Genomic DNA, 25351 nt, shown 5'->3' with positions numbered 1-25351 from the left:
TCACAAAATCTAACTACTCAGCTATCTTAGCTGGTGACCATGACAGCAGATGTGTATAGCTCGACCCTATGACAACATCAAGCCGCAGTTTCAAACAATGTTGTGCTTCGCCCAACCATGCCTAATGCTAAATCTCATATCAGGGATTTCTTTACTAAGTAGAATTACGTACCAATAACACACAAATGGTCTTTTCTCGTCCGAGTTGTAGATTTGAATTCAATCCCTTTTGCATTCACAAATGAGACTTTTTTGGCCTTGGTGTAGTTTTTCGTGACCCTGGTACTGAAAGCATAATAGGTAGTTTGCTTGAGACTCCAAGTTCAAGATCTTACTGCAGTTACTTGCGTAGGATTTAGTAACAGAGGTTATGCGTGGGAAAAGTAGGCGTGAATCAGAGTTGGTAAGAAGAAAAAGGCGGCAATGCAAATCATTGCAGAGTACATGACGTCGGCAGGCAGCAGCGGAAAAACAGATGGCGGTGCGGGCTTTGGCAGTGCCTACAGCATCGGGGCTACAGCAGCAACCCTTAGACCTTCGTCTGCTTCGGCAGCGACTGCAACATCAGCAGCGACTTCACTTTTAACAATGGCAGCAGAGCAGAGGGAGGCAACATGACTGAAAAGTTAAGCACTGACGTCGAGAGTCTGAGTATGTGTGAATTTGCAAGTTTACCATCAGCGATGGAGGTTGGCGTGATTTAAAAATCACCAAGTTTATGTACGCTACAGAAAGCTAGTGGCCAGATAATAAAGAAGCAAAGAGGGGAAATATTGTGGATGACTGAATCGCATGGTTCAGGCAAAATCTTATAAATCTGGCCGCGTGGGATTAGCCGAGCGGTGTAAGGTGCTGCAGTCATGGACTGTGCGGCTAGTCCCAGCGGAGGTTCGAGTCCTCCCTCGGGCATGGGTGTGTGTGTTTGTCTTTAGGATAATTTAGGTTAATGTAGACTGGCAATGGCAAGGAAAGCGTTTCTGAAGAAGAGAAATTTGTTAACATCGACTATAGATTTAAGTGTCAGGAAGTCATTTCTGAAAGTATTTGTATGGAGTGTAGCCATGTATGGAAGTGAAACATGGACGGTAAATAGTTTGGACAAGAAGAGAATAGAAGCTTTTGAAATGTGGTGCTACAGAAGAATGCTGAAGATTAGATGGGTAGATCACATAACTAATGAGGAAGTATTGAATAGGATTGGGGAGAAGAGAAGTTTGTGGCACAACTTGACCAGAAGAAGGGATCGGTTGGTAGGACATGTTCTGAGGCATCAAGGGATCAGCAATTTAGTATTGGAGGGCAGCGTGGAGCGTAAAAATCATAGGGGGAGACCAAGAGATAAATACACTAAGCAGATTCAGAAGGATGTAGGTTGCAGTAGGTACTGGGAGATGAAGAAGCTTGCACAGGATAGAGTAGCATGGAGAGCTGCATCAAACCAGTCTCAGGACTGAAGACCACAACAACAACAGGTTAAGTAGTGTGTAAGCTTAGGGGCTGATGGCCTTAGCAGTTAAGTCCCATAAGATTTCACACACATTTGAACATTTTTTTCTTATAAATTTGAAAAATAATGCTGAGAACATAAATTCTAACTCAGAAAGAGGAAATAGAGAATTGCATTCTAAGAGAGAAAATGAAAATTCTAGATTAAACCCAAATGTTGAAGCATTAAATCAGACGTCGAGAAAATTAAAATTGAGATTGAAGATATGATTGAGGAGAAACTGAATAAGACAAATGTATAAATGGGCAGAATCTCAGATGATGTTGGCCTTGTTAACAGTAGCATAGATTCAGGTGATAAATCGTTAGAGGAAAAGGCCGAACCGCACAACAACCCTGGGTTCGGAGTGGGGCGGCGGTGGGATGAGTGGACTGCTGTATCCTGTTGTGCGGTTGTGAACCACTGAGGGCTGCAGCGGGGACGAAGCCTCTCCGTCGTTTCTAGGTCTCCAGTTCCATACAATACAATACAATTATGTAACGACGTGCTGTGTCAAATTAAACATGTTTTGAGGCAGTTAAATATCAATTATATGTTATTCGCAACGAGGCTGCCTGACGTCCCCTGGTAGTTCCTTAATGCCTGTGGTGAATACAGTTCATTGAAAAATGACAGAAATCTGTAACTTTTCGAAGCAAACATATATGACGTACTTCGGGATTCGTCTTTTGGACCAAGATAAGCCTTTGGCTCCTCATAAGGTTCGTAAATCCTGTGTGGAGAGTCTTCGTAAGTTGACAAAAGGACGAAAAAACATTTTTCCTTTTGGAGTGCCAGAGGTATGGAGAGAACCGTGAAGACTGTTATTTTGTTTTGTATCAAAGGCTTCAGCGAACATAATAAACTGGAGAGGCACTGTCCTGATTTGGAGTGAGCAAGGTGACATGTGCCACATATCAATGGTTTATTTGCAGCATATTCTGAACTTCTCATTGTCAGATAGTATACAGGAAAGGTATCAAGGATGATGGGACAGTCACATCAGTCGCATCATGGGAGACTACTGACGGAATCTCCAATGTGACTGCTCTCATCAATCACGAAGGAGACAATCGTACAAATGGAACATTCTCTTGCAGATTTGAGAATGACTACGTTGTTTTCTATTAAGAACTAACTCCAGCGTCTCTTTGTATTTCATGTGTGTATAATATTTTAGTGCTGTTTTCATGCTTTTTCTGAGCAGATGTGTACTTTTCTTCTTCATATTCGTCTTCATGATTTTCGAATTTTCTTGGCTGGGCGAACAAAATAACTCAAAACTAGAGCAAATCTAGAAAAGTGATGCAGTATCTGTGTTCAGTGCCGAAAAGTGCCCCTGAAACCATTCTCAGATTCTAAGCATCAAAATGAGTGCTGACCATTGTAATTTATTTCGCGTTTGAAATAGATGGTCACTGACAAGGTATCACACTTGTCTCCAGTTGCTGTAGGGTAGGACATTCGTACGACCACTGTTCTTAAGCCGTGTTACATGATTCTGAGTGTTACACCAGCCCTTGCAGCCTGGGTGATAGCTTCATTTTCATCCAATGACTTATTCACTGTAATTCGATGTACGTGTACTTAGGGATATAGCCATCACTTACTTTAAACGAGAAGGCTCACATTTGTGGTAACTTGCTTCCCTTTACACAGCATTTTATGTATGTGGATACTTGAAGTATCTGTATTTTAATATTTACATTTCAGATTCCTGTGTCATACTTGTGTTTTATGGTATTGTTTCCAGTGAATGGGCAAGTCAATTTAGTTATGGCACTCGACGTTTTAGTTACAATTACATGTACTTATACTTATTTACACTCTAAGGCGAAAAAAAAACTAATACGAAGGATTTATCCGAATGGGACGGGGATCGGTAGATGTGATGTACATGTACCGAGAAGGAAATGATAATAATTTGAGAGAAATTGGATGGTTCATTCAAGAGAAAGACCTTCACAAATTGAGCAACATAGAACGCATAGGTCCATCTCTGGCCATTATGCAAGCAGTTATGCGGATTGGAACTGATTGCTAGAGTTGTTGGATGTCGTCTTGAGGGATATCGTGCCAAATTCTATGCAATTGGCGCGCTAGATCGTCAGAACCCCGAGCTGGTTCGAGGGCCCTGCACATAATGCTCCAGACGTTCTCATTTGTGGAGACCCATCTAATTTAAGCGCAGGATGGCTTGTCATGAAGGGAAACAAAACGTCGACGTCCCATTGTGCTGTGAGAGTGCTGCAGACGACAACCAGAGCTATGCTGCTATGAAATTAAATGGCATCCCAGACCATCGCTCCTGGTTGTCGGGCCTTAGACATGTTGGTAGCCCATTGTGGTTCGGGCGACTCCACACGCGTCTTCGGCCTGGAATCTCATATCTAGAATTGTTTACTGTGATGGGTTCCGCTTAGAATTGAGCATCAATGACCAGAGAAGACGTGTTTGAGACTCCCTGATTAGTAGTGGGATACCAACTTGACTGTAGCCCCCGCAGGGCCCGACAACCATGAATGATCGTCTTTTTTTCATAGCAGGACCCCTCCGGTTGTCATCCGTAGCCCCCTTACAGTACGTCGACGATACAGTACGCCTCACCGAGTGAGGTGGCGCAGTGGTTAGACACTGGACTTGCATTCGGGAGGACGACGGTTCAATCCCGCGTCCGGCCATCCTGATTCAGGTTTTCCGTGATTTCCCTAAATCGCTCTAGGCAAATGCCGGGATTGTTCCTTTCAAAGAGCGCGGCCGACTTCCTTCCCCGTCCTTCCCTAATCCGATGAGACTGATGACCTCACTGTCTGGTCTCCTTCCCCAAACAACCCAACCCAACCCCGTACGCCTCGTTTTGTAGCCCCTCATGGCAACCCATCCTGGGCTTAGCCGGCCGGTGTGGCCGTGCGGTTCTGGGCGCTACAGTCTGGAGCCGAGCGACCGCTACGGTCGCAGGTTCGAATCCTGCCTCGGGCATGGATGTGTGTGATGTTCAAAAAAATGGCTCTGAGCACTATGGGACTCAACTGCTGAGGTCATTAGTCCCCTAGAACTTAGAACTAGTTAAACCTAACTAACCTAAGGACATCACAAACATCCATGCCCGAGGCAGGATTCGAACCTGCGACCGTAGCGGTCTTGCGGTTCCAGACTGCAGCGCCTTTAACCGCACGGCCACTTCGGCCGGCTGTGTGTGATGTCCATAGGTTAGTTAGGTTTAATTAGTTCTAAGTTCTATGCGACTGATGACCTCAGAAGTTAAGTCGCATAGTGCTCAGAGCCATTTGAACCATCCTGGGCTTAAATTTCACCAAGATAATGCAGGCCTGCACATGGCGAGAGTTTCTACTGCTTGTCTTCGTACTTGCAAACCCTACTTTTTGCAGCAAGGTCGAGGGATCTCCCCCAATTTAGAACGTTTGGAGCATTATGTGCAGGGCCCTGAAACCAGTTCGGGATTTTGACCATCTAACGCTCCAACTGGATTAAATTTGGCACAATATCCTTCAGGAGGACATCCATCAACTCTGCCAATCAATGCCAAGCCGAATAGCTGCTTGCACACAGGTCAAAGGTGCTCAATTTGTGAAGCTCTTTCTCTTGAATAAATCATTCCTTTTTTTCAGAAATTGCTATCATTTGATTGTCTGTACATGTACATCTACCGATTTCGGTCCCATTCGGATGATTTCTTCGTTGTTCGTCGCTTCTTTCCTTCCTTTTTAGAGAGTATTTAGCTATACCTACTATTAATTTACATTCTCAGTGTTATTTGCCAAGTCAGTTTCTACCTTTGTAAGTACACTTTTTGCGTACTTACACTTGAGTCTTCGCACTTTCGACCTTCTGCTACTTGTATATTAGCATCTTTGTCACTTTGCTGCCGTTGTGATCCATACACCATCCCAGCTACAACAGATTTTGCTTTTAGTATTTATAGTGAATGTTGTTTTTACTATCATGTCTGGTACATGGCTTCATTTTATCAGCTTTTTTCCATGTGCTCACATGGCGTAACGAACAGCTGATAGATTTACGCCACCGCTTGCATTTAGTATTACACCCCTGGGAACTACACTACTGGCCATTAAAATTGCTGCACCACGAAGATGACGTGCTAAGGACGCGAAATTTAACCGACAGGAAGAACATGCTGTGATATCCAAATGGTTAGCTTTTCAGAGCATTCACACAAGGTTGGCGCTGGTGGTGACACCTACAACGTGCTGACATGAGGAGAGTTTCCAACCGATTTCTCATACACAAACAGCAGTTGACCGGTGTTGCCTGGTGAAACGTTGTCCTGATGCCTCGTGTAAGGAGGAGGAATGCGTAGCATCACGTTTCCGACTTTGATAAAGGTCGGATTGTAGCCGATCGCGATTGCGGTATATCGTATCGCCAAATTGCTGCTCGAGTTGGTCGAGATCCAATGACTGTTAGCAGAATATGTAATCGGTGGGTTCAGGAGGGTAATAGGAACGCCGCGCAGTCGAGATGACAGGCATCTTAGCCGCATGGCTGTAACGGATCGTGCAGCCACGTCTAGGTCCCTGAGTCAACAGATGGGGACGTTTGCAAGACAACAACCATCTGCACGAACAGTTCGACAACGTTTGCAGCAGCATGGACTGTCAGCTCGGAGACCGTGGCTGCGGTTACCCTTGGCGCTGCATCACAGACAGGAGCGCCTGCGATAGTGTACTCGACAACGATTCTAGATGCACGAATGGCAAAACGTCATTTTTTAGATGAATCCAGTTTCTGTTTACAGCATCATGACGGTCGCATCCGTGTTTGGCGACATCGCGGTGAACGCACATTGGAAGCGTGTATTCGTCATCGCCATATTGGCGTATCACCCGGCGTGATGGTATGGGGTGCCATTGGTTACACGTCTCGGTCACCTCTTGTTCGCAATGACGGCACTCTGAACAGTGGACGTTACATTTCAGATGTGTTACGACCCGTGGCTCTACCCTTCATTCGATCCCTGCGAAACATTTCAGCAGGATAATGCACGACCGCATGTTGCAGGTCCTGTACGGGACTTTCTGGATACAGAAAATGTTCGACTGCTGCCCTCGCCAGCACATTCTCCCGATCTCTCACCAATTGAAAACGTCTGGTCAATAGTGGCCGAGCAACTGGCTCGTCACAATATGCCAGTCACTACTCTTGATGAACTGTGGTATCGTGTTGAAGCTGCATGGGCAGCTGTACCTGTCAACGCCATCCAAGCTCTGTTTGACTCAATGCCCAGGCGTATCAAGGGCGTTATTACGGCCAGAGGTGGTTGTTCTGGGTACTGATTTCTCAGGATATATGCACCCAAATTGCGTGAAAATGTAATCACATGTCAGTTCTAGTATAATATATTTGTCCAATGAATACCCGTTTATCAACTGCATTTCTTCTTGGTGTAGTAATTTTAATTGCCAGTAGTGTATGTTCCAGCAGGGATAAAATTTTCTCGGGCTTCCAGCCGTGACCAGTGATTTAAAATCCACGAGCTTTCGGCCGAGTTCTCCTCGGCCATTGTCAGGTGCTGATTGTTGAATTGGTGACTATCGAATGTTTGCCGCTCTGTCTTCAGTGACGTCACTGATGCTCGCTCCAGCGCAATGTATGGTAATGTTTTCATTGCGCGCTTGTCGCGCCCACTTCAACTTTCTGATGGCCCTGTTCCAAGCTGTTCTTAGCTGCAGGCCGCCGTCTTTATTCAGCGTGTTGTCAGAAATCTTAAACGCGAACGCTCCTTGTCCGCGTAATAACAGATGTGTCGGCAAATACAACACGGTGTCCGTTTTCTTAATGCACGTTCCGCCACCGCTGATTTCTCAGGATACCTTAGGAATAAAACATCTCTCGTGTTCTATACGGCGCTGTTCAGTAGTACGACAGCTGCCCGATATGTAACTGTCCACACCCCACTGTAATTTATATACTCCTAGAGTCCTGACTCCAACATCGTCTTTCGTACGCCTCATTCGTGCCCTAAAACCCGTATCGATTTTATGCTTCTTTAGAGACCGGCTAATCATTCCTGTTATTTAGCCACAGAACGGCAAGAACGCAAGCTTCTTCATCCCGCCCTCGGAGGTGTTCTGCTTATGTTTCGTCGCCAAGAAGGCTTGCGAAATCTGGTGATTGTTGTAGCCATTTTCTTTAAAGACTTTCCGTAAGTGGCTCAGTTCCTTCGGAAGGCTTTTAGCATCTATAACGGCTTCCGTTCGATGCAGCAAAGTCCTCAGAACAGAACTTTTCTGCGGAGGGTCGTGCTAGCTGTTAGCATGCAGATATCGGTCTCTGTGGGTAGGTTTCGGGTAAAAACTGTGGCTGACACTGCCACGTTCTTTCCGGCGGACGAGGACGTTTAGAAGAGGCAAGGCACCATCTGTCTTTACTTCCATCGTGAATCACCTGTTATCATGAATGCTGTTGATGTGGTTGACAAATTCTCCCAGCTTTTCACGCCCATGAGGTCAGACAACGAATGTGTCGTCGACGTAACGATAAAGCCAACTACGCTTTGCAGGAGCCGCGACCAGGGCGATGTCATCAAAGTGCTCCATGAAAAGGTTGGCTGTAACTGGAGCTAATGGGCTCCCCTCGCAATGCCATCCGTCTGGTTAAAATAATCCCCATCATACAAAAAATTCGGTGATGTCAGACTGTGCTTAAATAAATCCACAGCTGTGAAGTCAGACAACTGGGAGAGCAAATCTAAAAAGCCTTTGATGGTAACCCGCGTGAACAATGTCACAACATCAAAGCTAACCATCGTATCTCTTACAATGTACTTGCAAAATTCAGGCCGCAGCAGCGTTGACATGGAGGCTCACGGTGGCAAAACGCGAAATCGCTTCTCTTCACGGCAGCGTAATAGTAAGGCTAGAGAGCTCAATCGATTAGCCTTCTTGACACGAAGCTTCCCCAGGAGTTTCATACTGCGCCACATTTGCTCCCCGTAGAGATACGTGATACACGAATGCACAGTTTCTCAGCGACATATACTTATAATATTTTCTCGGGTTCCAGCAGCGTACAGTGATTTAAAATCCACTAGGTTTCTGCCGAGTTCTCCTCGGCCATTGTCGAGTGTTGACTGTAGACCGAAAGATCGTGGATTTTAAACCTCTGGACGCGGCTGAGAGCCAGATAAAATGTTATCAGAAACATCGCCACGAAACTATGCTTTCGTATATGTTTCAGCATGTCGCAGCGACGACGACTTGGTCCCAATATCCCACGTACGTAGTTTCGAATTTTCATTTGGTAATTTTGTAGCTATAATGTACTTACTGTTTTGGTAACTTATTGCTTTGAAAATACTTGACAATGACCATGTTCCGCCATTGCAGTCGCTGTATGTAATGTTGTAACAGCATTAAGGTAGAAGATAAATAATTCAAAAGCCTAGATCGCTTTAACGCTGGTTACTAGATGACCGGTTTCAACACACTAAAGGTGCCATTATCGGATCTGTGAAGACATAACGAGATAGGTTTGAGGGAGGGATTACATGAGTTGCACTATATACATTACTATTAGTACAGCACCACATACCTGAATGTAGCTTAACATACATAAACCATTTGGATGTAACGATACATGAGGCAGACCAGCTGATATAAAATCGTTGTCGCAGAAATAAAAATTAAAAAACATGTGCTGTACTAATAGTAATGTATATAGTGTACCTCATGTAAGCCTGTAATGTTAAATCTTCACAGATCCGATGATGGCACCTGTAGTGTGTTGAGACCGGTCATCTAGTAAACAATGTTTAAGCGATCTTGGCTTCTGAATTATTTGTGCAACAGAGTGATCACGACACAACACACTATGTGTTCACTGCAATAAAGTGGAAGGACATCATTCAAAAATATCACTAAGTCCCATAAAAGTTCTGGATTCCTTGTCAGACCACCGTTCCCACACACAAGTGATGCAGTTTCATTCACAGAAGTTAAAATCTTCTGGGTTATCATGCCGTGTCATATTTACTCTAAAATAATCGACGTTTCGACCACTCTGCTGGGATCTTCCTCTATGAGTAGTGGACACTGGAAGATGCTGAGGAAGATCCCAGCAGTTGAGTCGAAACGTCGATTACTTTAGAAGAAACATGACGCGGCCTAAAAACCCAGATTTTAACTTCGGTGACAACGGCTACGAAATACTGCAGACTTACATAAATTTCATTCGCAGTGTGACCATGGATTCGCCCAACGGAGACAGCTCCTAGGCCCATACACCCTCTCCACTGCTATAAGGTGATGTTGCGTCACATAACCGCCAGGTACCATGCTCCATTGTGCTCTTTTAATGGAATTGAGCCGTGGTAAAATTTGCTGTTTTGAAGAGCGCGCCTCAGCGCGTAGTGTAAAGCAGTCGCCTTCCGTTTCTGGCGGTGGAGCCGCTGTGGCAATCGCAGCTTTGGTGTCTCCTTCTGGTGGGAAAGGGGAAAAGTTGCCTGTTCACGTGCATTTAAGGGGCGCTATGAGCTCGGCAGTTGGTCAGTCTGTCAGTATAAGTCTGTCAGTTTGGGCGAGTCTGGTCAGTAGGTCAGCCATGTTAGTATGGGTCTGTCCGTCTGCCGCATTGGTGAGGCGGTTAGTGTCTGTTTGTCGTCCGGAGTTCTAGTATGTGTGCGGCCGCCAGTCTGCTCGAGTTTGCTCAGGCAATGGGGATTGGCGGTTGTATCGATCGGTTGGTCGGTCGCGCACTGGGACACAAGATGACTTGACCGCCGGGAGCGTCGGCGCATGCGAGGTCGCCACGTGAGTTCAGTGGCCACGCCGTATAGCGAGGCGTAGTGGCTTCGCGGCCGACACGAGAGCAACAGGAGCCAAACCACGACATCAGTCTGGCCGGGGCGAGCTGCGACACCGTGAGACGGGAGATCGGCGCGCCTTCCTGCGTCCGTTGAAGCGGCTGTCAGAGGACGGTTCGGGAGAGCGTTTTGGGGGTGCTGCACCAGGTCTTCGCCAGACATCGCCGTTTATTACAAGTTAAGTGATTGCTGATATGTTGTTTCATTTACTTGTTAAATTCTACTTGTTTTCTTGGTCAGTCTCTCGTCCCTAGTTGCTGGTCTGCCTCTCGTCCGCATTTGTTAGGCAGTTAGTGTGTGTTTGTCTGTCGGTCTGCCGTCCGTTAATAGCTGCCTCTGTCATGTTTGTCGGATTCGGTGTTAACGAATTTATTGCTTAAGATGTAAAGGTCGAATTCCTGATATATGTTTCTATCTTGCCTATCATCTTGAGCGGCGGTATATGTGTAATGTAGCACATGCTTGTACATTTTATATAAGACTTCTCTGGGTTTTTATTTAAAAGGCTCATTTTAGTATATAAAGTTGCCCCTGCCACCGTAAGAGTTATCTTTTAAAAACAAGTTGTACTTTCGGTGGCAAGTACCTTTTAATGTGAGTATTTTGTACAATTTCCATCCCTCCTATGGGGTGCATAGTTAATGTGTTTGTGTGAGTTGTAAAAATTTTTAGTTTAAAGTAACCTGGTGTGTTGCAGAATTTCACCAGTGTAGTTTTTCAGAGGTTGTTGTGAGGGGTAGTGGCTACGGCCGTGTTGAAAGGGAGCGGAAAGCTTCTCAGCCCGAAGGCTCATAGTGTCAATATTGTTCTTCTGCCTCTAAATAAAATTGTAACTTGATATTTCGAGGGTGCTTTTCTGCTTATAAATTTTAGACCTGTTCTTGAAAATGCTTTTATGAATAAAATTCCCGTTTGTTAAAGGTAATTTCATTTTCATCAGTTACTCCCTGGCAACTACTTCCTAGCTCACCTAGTGTAATTAAATGTGTTAATGTTGTTGATGAATCGCTAGTAAATAAAGAAAATTCTTTAAGAGAAGATTTTGAAAGTAAATGCACGGTTCAGGAATGACTACCATTCCATCCAGCGATCTTGTCAGGACGATCAAGAAAGTATTCCCCATGTCTCAATGGGAGAGCCCGAACAGCTGATTTACCCGAGTTCATCCGCGTAAGGAAACTGGTGACCGGAAAACTGCCGTTTGACCAGGGCAGCCTTAACATGTAAACTCGGCATGCGGCTTTCGGGTGCCAGGAGTTGTGCTGTATGCGTGGTGGCAACTCGCGTGAGCGCCCCCGTGCGCAAGCGGCAGAGCTGGCTGGGCGGTAATGGGCGGACACGCTGGCCAGCCAGCTGCCGGCCCCGTGTGCTGGAGCCGCGCCGCGCGCCCTCCTGCCCGCTTTGTGGCGGTCAGCGAGCAAGCTGAGCGCGCCGTGCCGCCCCTAATGAAGCAAACCCGGCCCTCGTTAGCCGCGCAGGACACCCCGCGGCCCACGCGCCTGCGCGCTTCCAAACACCGTAGCCTAATGTCTATTGCTCTGCGGAACACAATTCACGCAGAAGTCAGAGGACACGTTCCCAACAACGCCCGTGCCACTGGAACAGTACATCTTAATACTCTACTGGCCATTAAAATTGCTATACCACGAAGATGACGTGCTACAGACGCGAAATTTAACCGACAGGAAGAAAATGCTGTGATATGCAAATGATTAGCTTTCCAGAGCACTCACACAAGGTTGGCGCCAGTGGCGACACCTACAACGTGCTGACATCAGGAAAGTTTCCAAACGATTTATCATACACAAACAGCAGTTGACCGGCGTAACCTAGTGCAACGTTGTTGTAATGCCTCGTGAAAGGGGAAGAAATGCGAACCATCACGTTTCCGACTTTGATAAAGGTCGGATTTTAGCCTATCGCGATTGCACTTTATCGTATCGCGACATTGCTGCTCACGTTGGTCGAGATCCAATGACTGTTGGAACGCCGTGCTGGATTCCAACGGCCTCGGATCACTAGCAGTCGAGATGACAGGCATCTTATCCACTTGACTGTACCGGATCGGGCAGCCACGTCTCGATCCCTGAGTCAATAGATGGGGCCGTTTGCAAGACATCAACCATCTGCACGAACAGTTCGTCGACGTTTTCAGCAGGATGGACTATCAGCTCGGAGACCGTGGCTGCGGTTACCCTTGATACTGCATCACAGACAGGAGCGCCTGCGATGGTGTACTCCGTGACGAACCTGGGTGCACGAATGGCAAAACGTCATTTTTTCGGATGAATCCAGGTTCTGTTTACTGCATCATGATGGTCGCATCCGTGTTTGGCGACACCGCGGTGAACGCACATTGCAAGTGTAGTGTTAGCAGTTAGCCAACACTACCTGAGTGAGGAAGCCGATATGCACGCGTTAACCCACGCAGGCTAGAGATAGGTCTGAAACAGGATACGTAATGAATGCTATAAAGAAAAGTACGTAGCTGCTGGAATACTTAACTTTAATCCATCATTGTTGTACATCGCTCTTGACGATACAAGTGAGACTCTGTAGATACATGCAATGTTACTAATGGCGCCTTGCTAGGTCGTAGCCATTGACTTAGCTGAAGGCTATTCTAACTATCTGCTCTGCAAATGAGCGAGGCTTCGTCAGTGTGCATCGCTAGCAAAGTCGTCCGTACAACTGGGGCGAGTGCTAGTACGTCTCTCTAGACCTGCCGTGTGGTGGCGCTCGGTCTGCGATCACTGACAGTGGCGACACGCGGGTCCGACATGTACTAATGGACCGCAGCCGATTTAAAGCTACCACCTAGCAAGTGTGGTGTCTGGCGGTGACACCACATTCCTCCCCCGCAAATCGGCGAACGGTCGTGTTATAAGGCTTCCGCCCGCCGTGGGGAGGACCCCATGTTGACGTATGCTAGGCGGTGGGGAGCCTAACCACAGGCGAGGCTGTGCCACCCGCACCCGGCCATTCGGTCCGAGGGGAGCTAGGAAACGCCGGGAAACCTAGTCCAGGGTGCACGTCAACATGCGGTGTATGCGCCCGTAGAGAGACAGGAGGGGCCGAAGGGTCGACCTCCATGTGGTCGGGGCACCCGACGGGCGAAGACGACGTCTGGTCCGGAGCGGGCAAGAGTTCCATGGCGGAGGACATCTGGTCACGGGAGGCGATCGGCGGCGCGTGACCCAAGGAGGTGCTTTGCGGTTGCAGCGAAGCGTCCACTGCGGGCGTCGCCGGAGGGAGAACAGGCGGCGGCGCGTCGCCATGGGCCAAAATGGAAGGCAGCGTCGGGCACACCTGGGGATGAGGCAAGGCAGTAGATGGGTCCCCAGGGCGCTGACCGGACGGCACCGCCGCTGAAAGCAGACGGGGAGCGGCAGAACCCGTGCGACGACAGAGGCGCAGCTGATTGAGATGCCGACGCACCTCACCAGAGGCCCCCAAAACCAAATACATCGCGCGGCCGAGGCAGCGAAGAATGCGCCCTGCGAGCCAACGCCGTGAACCTCGATAGTTGCGATAGAAGTCCACACAAAGTCTCAGTTTTCGGGAAGGTTTTGGGAAAATTACTAAGGGTGAGGCCCAGAGAGAAGCTTGCACACGTTCAATTACACCTTGTGATTCGAAATCGTGTAATGTTCTTGCGACCTCATCACGCAATACGTGGGGAACATTGCGCGCTCTGAAAAATTTCGGTTGCGCGTTTACTTTCAGTTCCAAATGTGCTTCATAGTTCTTAGCGCAACCAAGGCCCGGTGCAAAAAGTCTGCAAATTCTTCACATAGACGAGAAACACTGGCGGAAGGCACAGTCTGATTCACTGATAGGACCTGATTGGCTATTGACAAGTTAAACAACTGAAATAAATCTAAACCAAACAAGTTCACTGCAGTAGAAGAACGAAGAACGTAAAACGAGACAAGTTTTGTTTGTCCCATGTATGTTGCAAGAAGAGTGCACTGTCCTAACACAGGGATATGCTGTCCTGAATAACTAGTGAGCTGAACATTTGCGGCATGCAACAGAGGTTTGCCCAGTTGTTTGTACGTGTCGTGATTGATCAACGAAACTGCAGCTCCAGTATCGAGATGGAATGGTATCACTTTGCCTTCAAAGTCCAAGTCTACAAAAAGTTTATTGTCCTGCTGACGACAAGAGCGACTTTTTCGTGCCATTTGAACTGCCGGTACAGAAGCACTTGCGACCGGACGAGATTTCCGGCGACGTCGACGCACACTATTTGTGGGACTAACACAGTCACTGTTAGAGAAAGTGGCACTGGGCGGAGTGGAATTAACTACATGAATGTCCATGGGCGAAGGTTCACGAGCCTGTTTGTCCATGGTTCGATTCCGGCGTGAAGAAAAGGGCCTGGAATGGTTGTGATTGGCCGATCGAAGCTTTTTCTGGCAAACACTTTGAACATGTCCTTTCTTATTACAGTAAAAGCAAATAGCTAGGCGTGACGGGCAATGTTCACGCGAATGTCTAGTCGCACACCGCAGGCATGATTTCACTGCATTTGCTCGCTTACGCGGCACACGTGGACAGCTAGGCGGCAGCTGCGCGCACGAGCGCGAGGGCTGTTTATCGTTCCGTGCAGCGCGCCCGGCGGGCTGGTTAATGTGACACATGGCTGGCGAAGTTTCAAATGATTCCTGTGCAAAGTCAAGTGTGTCTTGCCTATCTGATATGTCTATCACTTGTTGAAGGGAGGGATTCACTAGTTTCAAAATCTGTTCCCGTATACGAACATCAGAAACGTTCTGTGCAATTGCATCACGTACCATTGTATCTGAATAAGGGAGTCCACATTCACACTCGAAAGCACAATCCCTAGTAAGGCCTTGCAATGTTGCAACCCACTCCCTATTAGTCTGACCGGCCGTACGTTTTGTACGAAAGAACGTATACCTTTTTGCAACGACATTTACTGTTTCTTTGAAATAGGCATCTAACGCCGACAAAATTTCTTCGTAGGACAGAGTCGCTACGTCGCGTCGGGGAAACAATTTCACTATCACACGGTAGGTGGACACACCTACACAGGCCAATAAAAAAGGCTGCCGCTCGTTACCTTGAATTCTGTAGGCGGCGAGATGGTATCCAAATTGGCGTGACCACTCCGTCCAGCTTTCCATAGCCGGGTCAAATGGCCGGAAAGGGGTGCATCAGCATGTTGTGGCTGCGGTAGCGGTGGAGCGGTGGCTGCCGCATCGTTTTGCATTGCACGTTGACACTGAATGAGCTGTCCAAGGGCATCCAATAACGCCTGCGTCTGCTGATTCTGCAAGCGATAAAATTCGGACAGTACATCTGGAGATTGTGGCGAAGCCATGACAAGTAAATTAGTGCAATACGAAAGCGAAATCCTCTTTTAAGCCTTGTCGCCAATATATGTAGTGTTAGCAGTTAGCCAACACTACGAACACCACCTGAGTGAGGAAGCCGATATGCACGCGTTAACCCACGCAGGCTAGAGATAGGTCTGAAACAGGATGCGTAATGAATGCTATAACGAAAAGTACGTAGCTGCTGGAATACTTAACTTTAATCCATCATTGTTGTACATCGCTCTTGACGATACAAGTGAGACTCTGTAGATACATGCAATGTTACTAATGGCGCCTTGCTAGGTCGTAGCCATTGACTTAGCTGAAGGCTATTCTAACTATCTGCTCTGCAAATGAGCGAGGCTTCGTCAGTGTGCATCGCTAGCAAAGTCGTCCGTACAACTGGGGCGAGTGCTAGTACGACTCTCTAGACCTGCCGTGTGGTGGCGCTCGGTCTGCGATCACTGACAGTGGCGACACGCGGGTCCGACATGTACTAATGGACCGCGGCCGATTTAAAGCTACCACCTAGCAAGTGTGGTGTCTGGCGGTGACACGACAGCAAGCGTGTTTTCGTCATCCTCATACTGGCGTATCACCCGGCGTGATGGTATGGGGTGCCATTGGTTACATGTATCGGTCACCTCTTGTTTGCATTAACGGCACTTTGAACAGTGGACGTTATATTTCAAATGTGTTACTACCCGTGGCTCTACCCTTCATTCGATTCCTGCGAAACATTTCAGCAGGATAATGCACGACCGCATGTTGCAGGTCCTGTACGGGCCTTTCTGGATACAGAAATTGTTCGACTGCTGTCCTCGCGAGCACATTCTCCAGATCTCTCACCAATTGTAAACGTCTGGTCAATGGTGGCCGAGCAACTGGCGAGTCACAATACGCCAGTGACTACTCTTGATGAAGAGTGGTATCGTGTTGAAGCTGCATGGGCAGCTGTACCTGTACACGCCATCCAAGCTCTGTTTGAATCAATGCCCAGGCGTATCAAGGCCGTTATTACGGCCAGAGGTGGTTGTTCTGGGTACTGATTTCTCAAGATCTATGCGTCCAAATTGCGTGAAAATGTAATCACATGTCAGTTCTAGTATAATATATTTGTCCAATGAATACCCACTTATCACCTCCATATCTCTTTGGTGTAGTAATTTTAATGGCCAGCAGTCTATACTGACTTCAAATATTGCACGTATGTAACCGACAACTGATTCAGTTTGCACAGTTTTATCGAAGCATATGCGTGCTCAAATCATGATCGGAATTGTTAACAACATCAGATTTCACATCACTATGGTACCACTCGTAAACAATATTTTGCACCAACAGAGTTCCGATACACTCCTTGACTCTTATAACTTAATCACAAACACACACACACATGCACACACACACACACACACACACACACACATGCACACACACACACACACACACACACACACACACACACATGCACACACACACACACACACACACACACACATACACACACACACACATACTAACCGAGCGAGGTGGCGCTGTGGTTAGCACACTGAACTCAAATTCACAAGGACGACGGTTCGAACTCGCGTCCGGCCATCCTGATTTAGGTTCTCCGTGCCGGGATTGTTCCTCACACACACAGCCGGCCGCTGTAGCCGTGCTGTTCTAGGCGCTTCAGTCCGGAACCGCGCTGCTGCTACGGTCGCAGGTTCGAATCCTGCCTCGGGCATGAATGTGTGTATGATATCCTTAGGTTAGTTACGTTAAAGTAGTTCTAAGTCAAGGGAACTGATGACCTCAGATGTTAGGTCCCACAGTGCTCAGAGCCATTTGAACCACACACACACACACATACACACACACACAAACACAAACACACACACACACACACACACACAGACACACACACACACACACTCACATGCGCACGCACGCACGCGCGCGAGTGAGGAAACGCACAGAGACGCACATAGAGGGGTGTCCACAAATACGAAAACACGGAAAACACAACATATTACCATACCTAATAAGTTTCACGAAAGTCATTGGCATTCAAAACAGCTTCCAGTCGTCTCCGACTGGATAAGTGCAGGTCGTATAGGTTTTTCTGGAGAACCTTGTACCGGGTAGCTTTGATTAAACTGAAGGTGGACTGAGTGCTGCGGCACGGGTTGCATACATCACTGGATGCTGAAACATCGTAAATATGATCGTTAATAGGAGCTCTTGCGGAGGGTGCTGAAACAATAATAGTTCCATTTTCATTATTTTCATCATTGCAGCGACAACAGCAACCGTTACGAAATTGTCTCGAATTAAAAACAGCCCACAGTTGCAGTAAATAATGTTTATTTTATCCCTTGACCATGGTTTCTGCTTTAATAACATAGCCTTCTTCAGAAGTCATACACACTAATAAATGTGCTACGACATTTTCCATTTATTAGTGTGTATGACTTCTGAAGAAGGCTATGTTATTAAAGCAGAAACCATGGTCAAGGTTTAAAATAAACATAATTTAGTGCAACTGTGGGCTGTTTTTCATTCGAGATAGCTCCATTTTCTGCCACCAGGTGAGGTGAAAATGTGGCCCTGTAAGCACAGAATGTAAAATGTTTCCTGTTTTGGCGTCAGTATGACAGGTGCGACTATACAGAACTATCAGTATACTAAGTCATGGTTGCAAAATACTACTTTACAGAAGAATGGAAAAACTGGTAGAAGCCGAATGCGGGAAACATCAATTTGGGTTCCTTAGAAATGAAGGAACATGCGAGGCAATACTGACCCTACGGCGTCTCTTAGAAGATAGGCTAAGAAAAGGCAAACATGAGTTCATATATTGCGTAGATTTGGAGAGAGCTTTCGACAATGTCGACTGCGAGACACCCTTTGAAAATCTGGTGGTAGGAGGAATATAATACAGGGAGCGAAATTCAATTCACAACTTGCACTGAAATCACACGGCAGTTATAAGAGCCGAGGGGCGTGAAAGGGAACCACTGATTGAGAGGGTAGCGAGACAGGTTTGTGATGTAACTCTCATGTTATTCAATGCATTTGAAGTTGAGGGAGGAGAAATAAAAACTCGGAACTTTGCTAATCACACAGTAACTCTATCTGGGGCATCAAAGGATTCGAAGGAACAATAGACGGATGGAATGGACAGAATCTTGAAAGGAAAATGAACATCAATAAAATCTTTTTTATTTAAGAACTTCATATTCGCGGTTGACTACAGAAATGATTTATTTTACAAATACGGGTTCGGCCTTTCGACCATTTTCAAGTGGTATCGTAAAACATTTTACTTCAGTACATGTCAGACCTTAAAACCTTCCGACATGCCCTGAAGCAATATCTTTAGCAGTACAGTGGCAAACGGCCCAGAGGCCGAAACTGAAACTGTGAAGTAAGTAATTTCTGTAGTCAACGGCGAAAACAATCTCCCTCAAATTCAACATACTGTGAAGTAAGTAATTTCTGTAGTCAACGGCGAAAACAATCTCCCTCAAATTCAACATGACTGTGAACATCGACCATGAGAAGTTAATCGGTAAAACCAAATCTAGGATAATGGAATGCAGCCCAATTAGATTAGGTGACACTGAGGGTATTAGATTAGGAGACGAGACATTTAAAGTGATAGATGAGGTTTGCTATTTTGGCAGCAAATTACCTAAGGGTGGCGAAGGAGAGAGGACATAAAATTTAGACCAGCAATGGTAAGAAAGCATTTCTGAAAAAGAGAAATTTGTTTACATCGAATGTAGATTTAAGAGTAGGAAGTCTTTTCTGAAGGTATTTGTGTGGGGTACAGCCACGTATGGAAGTGACACATGGATAATAAACATATTAGAAAAGAAGAGAACTGAAGCTTTCGAAATGTGGTGCTACAGAAGAACGCTGATGGCTATATTGGTACAAGGCGTAGCTAATGAGGAGGTACTGACTGTAATTGGGCAGAAAAGAAATTTGTGGCACAATTTGACTAAAAGAAGGAATTGGCTGATAGGCCACATACTTCAACATAAAGGGATAATGAGTTTATTACTGAAGGGAAGTGTGGGGTAAAAGTCTTAGAGAGACCAAGAGATGAATACAGTAAGCAGATTCAGAAGGATGTAAGTTGTAGTAGTTATTCGGAAATGAAGAGACTTGAACAGGATAGAGTAGCGTGGAGAGCTACATCAGACCAGTATCCGAACTGAAGACTGCTACAACAGCAACAGATAGCAACACATTTTTTTTGCTCTTTGTTCCTGCTTTATTCCACTGTAAATCACAGTCGCCCACATATTTAGTTCTAGACGTTTCCTTCTTAGTTTCTGTAATTGCTGCAGAGTCTAGTTCCTTTTCTTCCAGATGTTTAACTTATTCGACTACCTAACGGGCAATTTCCTGAACGTTCCAGGTGGCAACCTTCCAGGCTCCACTAAACCATTATCTCTTCTTAACATTTATTGCCCATGTTGCAGCCCGGTAATCCGTCCTGATTCCAAGGCTGGAATGAGTTCTGCTGGTATGTTTATTCAGTCCCTGTATGGGGAAATGGCCCATTGTAGGTAAGACTATTGCTGGAACTGCCCAGGAAATCACCAAATCAAGAGTATTGTAGAATACATGTGGTTGGCCAACATTTTGTACCGGCTTTTGTGGAGTACGTTCTTGCCATTTACTCCACAACGTCGACCCGATTTTGCTTCGTTGTAAAATTGCACTGTTTCAAGGATCTTCTGATTTTCAGATACAAGTACACGAGAGCGAGGTGAAATGAATATAAACCTCCTTTTTTCCTTTCCCTTGATAAACTGTTAGGGTTGTGCTATCACTCTTTTTATCCACAGTAGTCGAGTGCAGTGGTTGTTTCCCAGTCATTGCCGTAGCAGGCGACTTCCTTCGATTACGGTTCAAAATAGCTACAAAAGTTGTGGATGCTGCCCTCAGACGGTTTGCATCGCTAAGCGACGTAAAGCACCTATCGGTAATAATTTTTACCTAGGTACGATTCTATAAGCCTAATAACGTTTTCACCTACTGCTTAGTCAGCTGGTCGAAGGAGGTGAAACTTTACAATAAGTATTTGCTGTGCCAGATGGAATATTATGAGCTCTGTGAAAAACAGTATATACGTTAAGTTCATCTTGTTTTGTCACACTCTGGCGTCTGTAATTTTTTAACTTCGAATAGAGCCTGGGCAGATTAGAGTATGTCCGTTTATTCTTTAATAATAATCATTCAAGTGAAGAAATCGGTGTACAAAATCATTATTGTCATATGACGCCTTTTACTGCAGAGAAGGCGCAGGAGTTTACCGGTTCTTTGAGGCTGTAAAAGGAGGTAAGTAAAAATGGATTAATTCCTGTCTGGCCGTTTGTGCGGTACGTAAAAATTGTTTGTAATTCTCACCATTTTCAAGAGGTTGCAGAATTTAGCTTTCCAATTTCATGGTGAAAACGTAAACGGAACAATTTATCCAGGTCAGCTCATCAGAGATGCCCTCTGCCTCCTACATACAGCTCTGAAGCGAGTCTGTTTTTTTTCCCCCCTCTTGATCATAATACTGTCATCATGGAATATGGAACTGGTAAATAACCCGTTCGTACCTCTCTCGCTAATTTAAATCCATTTTGTGTATTGTGACTAACGATTTCATCGAGAATCATTCTCAAATTGCGGGTGTATCTGGTTTTCAAAATTAATAAATTATTTTTCTCTCACTGAACAGTCAACAATTTTTCTATCCCTGTCAGTAAATGCAAATCACACAAAAGGAGCGTTTACACTGGCGACCGTTTACATTTATTATATTTATTATATACACACGTACAAATTAACAATACTATTTTTACATAAACATTTATTTCATGCTATATGCAAGTGAGCGCATGACGCCGAGCAAACTACATTAACGAGAAAATATTTTCCAGTGTTCTAAGACCAGAACAGAAAAATCTGGAAAAAAAGCAGATTCTGAAATATTTCCCCAACGGCAACAAAACAGCACATTAGGTAAAAAGCATCAGTACTCATTCGCACCGCTTGTTAAAGTTAAATGTGGGAGTAGAATGATTTTTTACGAGACTCAATGTAATTTTTCACTACGTGAATGTTTCAGAAGCTGACGGAAACATTCTTGCAGTAGCGTGAAAACACGCTTAGCGCGACATAATTGTTTTGCAAAGAAATATTTTAAGTAGCAGACGTAAGTTAGAACTAAGCGTCATTTGTGAACTGTCTACGTAGTGAACAAAAGACGAATAAAAGAGTTGCTGAACTTTGGAAATTCATACTCTTTGTTGTGATTGAAACTACATTTGAAATTACAACCAAGGAAAGTTCAGTGGAAGGGAACACTTTAGATACTATACCGAGACTACTACGCAACGTCCCAGCCGGCGAGTAACTGTAGTTCTCAAGTAGCATACCCTATACCTGATCTTATTTATAGCACTATCAAATGACAGAATCTTTTTTCGATCAATAACTTGATGAAAACAATCAAAACCTTGATAAAAGGTTTGATGAAAACCGTCAAAGACTTCACACCACTTCAGCAAGATTACAGCCTTTGACTAACGATGTTAGTAATCTTACTCAGATGTAGAACACTTCGAAAACAGAGGTTATGAGTCACGTCACTGAAGTGATACGCGGCGACTTAGAAGGAATAGCTCATGACATTTCAACACTGAAATCTAAAGTAAACGACATACCAAAACAGATTAAAAAACTGACAAATGATTGTGATACAATGCGGTTAGAACACACAAAACTACAGTCCACAGTTCAACAAGTAGACAAACATGTAGGTGACGTAGCAACAAAACATGAAAAACAAGTTAAGAGTTTTCACGAGAGAAAGAGACTTTGATGACAGGCTAGAGACAGAGCTACGGAAGGCTGTTGAGCAAACGATTACAGATTTGTGCAGAGAGCTGAATGCGTCAGTATTAAACAAACCAACTGATGTAGATCACATAAAATAAATTTACAAAGGATGTACCTCAGTGGAAGGTTCAAATGGATCTGAGCACTATGGAACTTGACATCTGAGGTCATCAGTCCCCTAAAACTTAGAACTACTTAAACCTAACTAACCTAAGGACATCACACACATCCATGCCAGAGGCAGGATTCGAAGCTGCGACCGTAGCAGTAGCGCGGTTGCGGACTGAAGAGCCTAGAACCGCTCGGCCACCGCGGCCGGCACTAACTGGAAGGATGATGTGCAAATACAGGTAGGAACACAATCTGAGAAATCAGAAGAAGAACGAAATAACTTTAAATAGCAAGCAAGGAATGGCTGTATCTATATAGGTAAGAGTAATGATGAATGTCATAGTCGAAGTTTCTCATGCAAATTTACGTGCACATAGAACAGTAGCTAGCACAAACATAGTAGCACAAAATGTTGTTACACGAAATGTGGGGACAGGCACCACACTTTCATTAGCTATACTAGAAGAAAGTCTTCTAAAGAACCAGTTCCACGAGTTCATGCCAGAAATTCGTAAAAGCGTGTTGCCTACAGTCTGAACAACCAAAGATCCAGTAGGTATATTAGGTATTGTACAAGGTGAGGCAGCGCTTTGGGCATCTGAGAGCTGTCACACATTAGCACAAATTGAAAATTAATTTCTTGCTAAATATTGGTCGCGTTGTGTACAAGAAATATTAAGATAACAAGCATTTAGTCCAGAGCCACACATCTCGCAAGGATCGTTGCGGAAATTTTTCAGGAAGTACTTAAGTAAGACTAATTTCTGGGAAGAACCTGCGGTTCTCAGTGGTGTTCTACACATTTTGATAGGTATACTTCCATTTCATATTAGGAAAAAACAGGTACAGCTCCCGGAAACTAGTCTAGAATACTTTTTGTCGGTCCTTCATTCCATTGACCTTATAAACAAAGATATTAAGGCTAATGATAACAATAACCACAATGAGTGGGGGCAGCCGACAGGCTATGCCCACCCCACCGGAATATAACGGCAACGATCACGGGCTAGTACCTGACGCGCGTACCTCGTTTGTTGACACACAGCAAGCTGCGCCGATGGCTGTGCCTGGCTCGGTCAGTGGTAGCTCTTTTAATGATAAAAGGGGACTTAGGAGCGATGACAGATATCACCCAATTTATTCGAACCACGGTAATAGCATCTGGTATGAACAGAACAACAGAACAATAGAAGTCAGTGGGGACCACCGCAAGATAGTCACTCATACTTTACTACGAATCAACAGCGTCAATACCACCAGGGAAATCAGCCACAAGTTAATCAGAGGAGGAACACTTACCAGCTATCGAATCTGGCCCCGATTCTGCATGGGGAGCCGCAATGGGGAAATCTAAATCCAGCGAGTGAATATAATCGAGGTCACCCAACATACATATTCGATGGCTGCGAATACGTCAAACTAGAATTGGTCAAATTACGCCCGCCGATGCCCTCCTTTTACATCCATATTTTCAAACCACTGCAGTACTTTCAATAGGAAAACGTAAAGAATACTAACAGCATAGGCAATGCTTGTGTAGGTAACGCTAAGACCAAAAAATAGTAAGAAGAAATAAGGCTACAAATCGGAGTACAAAATTAAAGAACAAAATCACAACATAAATATACTAGTGCTATTCTATCCTTTACGCAGTACTTCAGTAAAACAAAAAGTTAGTGTAGGTTGACTCTTACGTAGAAGACTACAGCAAGCCAGCCACTTTTTACAGTGCCATTTATTTATTTACTTAAACAGTACCGTTACCGGTTTCGAACCGACAGGTTCATCTTCAGACATCTAGTTCACGTGAACTAGCCACCAAAATATGAACGCATTGGTTCGAAACCGGTAACGGTGCTGTTTAAATAATTAAATAGCATTGTAAAAAGTTGCTGGTTGCTGTAAACTTCTGTGTAGGAGTCAACCTATATTTTGTACATAGCCACGGGCTCAGAATGTCACTTTTTGACAAAATAGCAAAAACTTTGTACACTTATGTGTCAAATGATGCTGGATTATAAAAAGGAAATTGGGCTAGGATACTTTTGGACTAGCATATAGGAAGAGAGAAAAACTAAATTCCGGGCAAGACAGTATATTGGTCACTATAGATTAGATTAACTAATAGAGCAAGGACCTCGCAAAGCATTTTACTACAGGTTGTTCAAGATAAGTGGACAAAGGACATGACAAAAAAATTGACCACCTTAAAGGAATGGAATAGAGGAATGGATACAAATTGATTTTCTTTGTCTTTGTATAAATATACTTAATCCATTGGACTTACAGTGCTAATGCTACTCTCGACGCCAATAAGGGTTAATCGTCGGAACATATAGAAAAGTGCGAATACTAAAAGTACAGTAGTCTAATTTTACCTTTATTTTGAAGAGAAATATAAGACTGCTCGGGTCTAAATTCAGGAACTTGAAGAAAAAACAATTTGTAACCTGCAGAAGAGTAGAAGTACAAAACATCTGAGAAGAACCAGTAAAGAACGTCGTTTTATAGCGAAAGGCAGAAGCATAGAAACAATTGAAGAGACATAAACATACGTAGCAGCACGACAAGAGCTCAGCTTCAGAATACTCTACTTTTATTTAATAGGTGCAATCCATTCGGCACGCCGCAGAAAGTGAGCTATCATTAAGGTAAGTAAAAGCCACAGTGAAA

The sequence above is a fragment of the Schistocerca piceifrons genome, chromosome 6 (assembly GCF_021461385.2).
Source record: "Schistocerca piceifrons isolate TAMUIC-IGC-003096 chromosome 6, iqSchPice1.1, whole genome shotgun sequence".
Lineage (NCBI taxonomy): Eukaryota > Metazoa > Arthropoda > Insecta > Orthoptera > Acrididae > Schistocerca > Schistocerca piceifrons.
Note: the sequence above shows the minus strand (reverse complement) of the source record.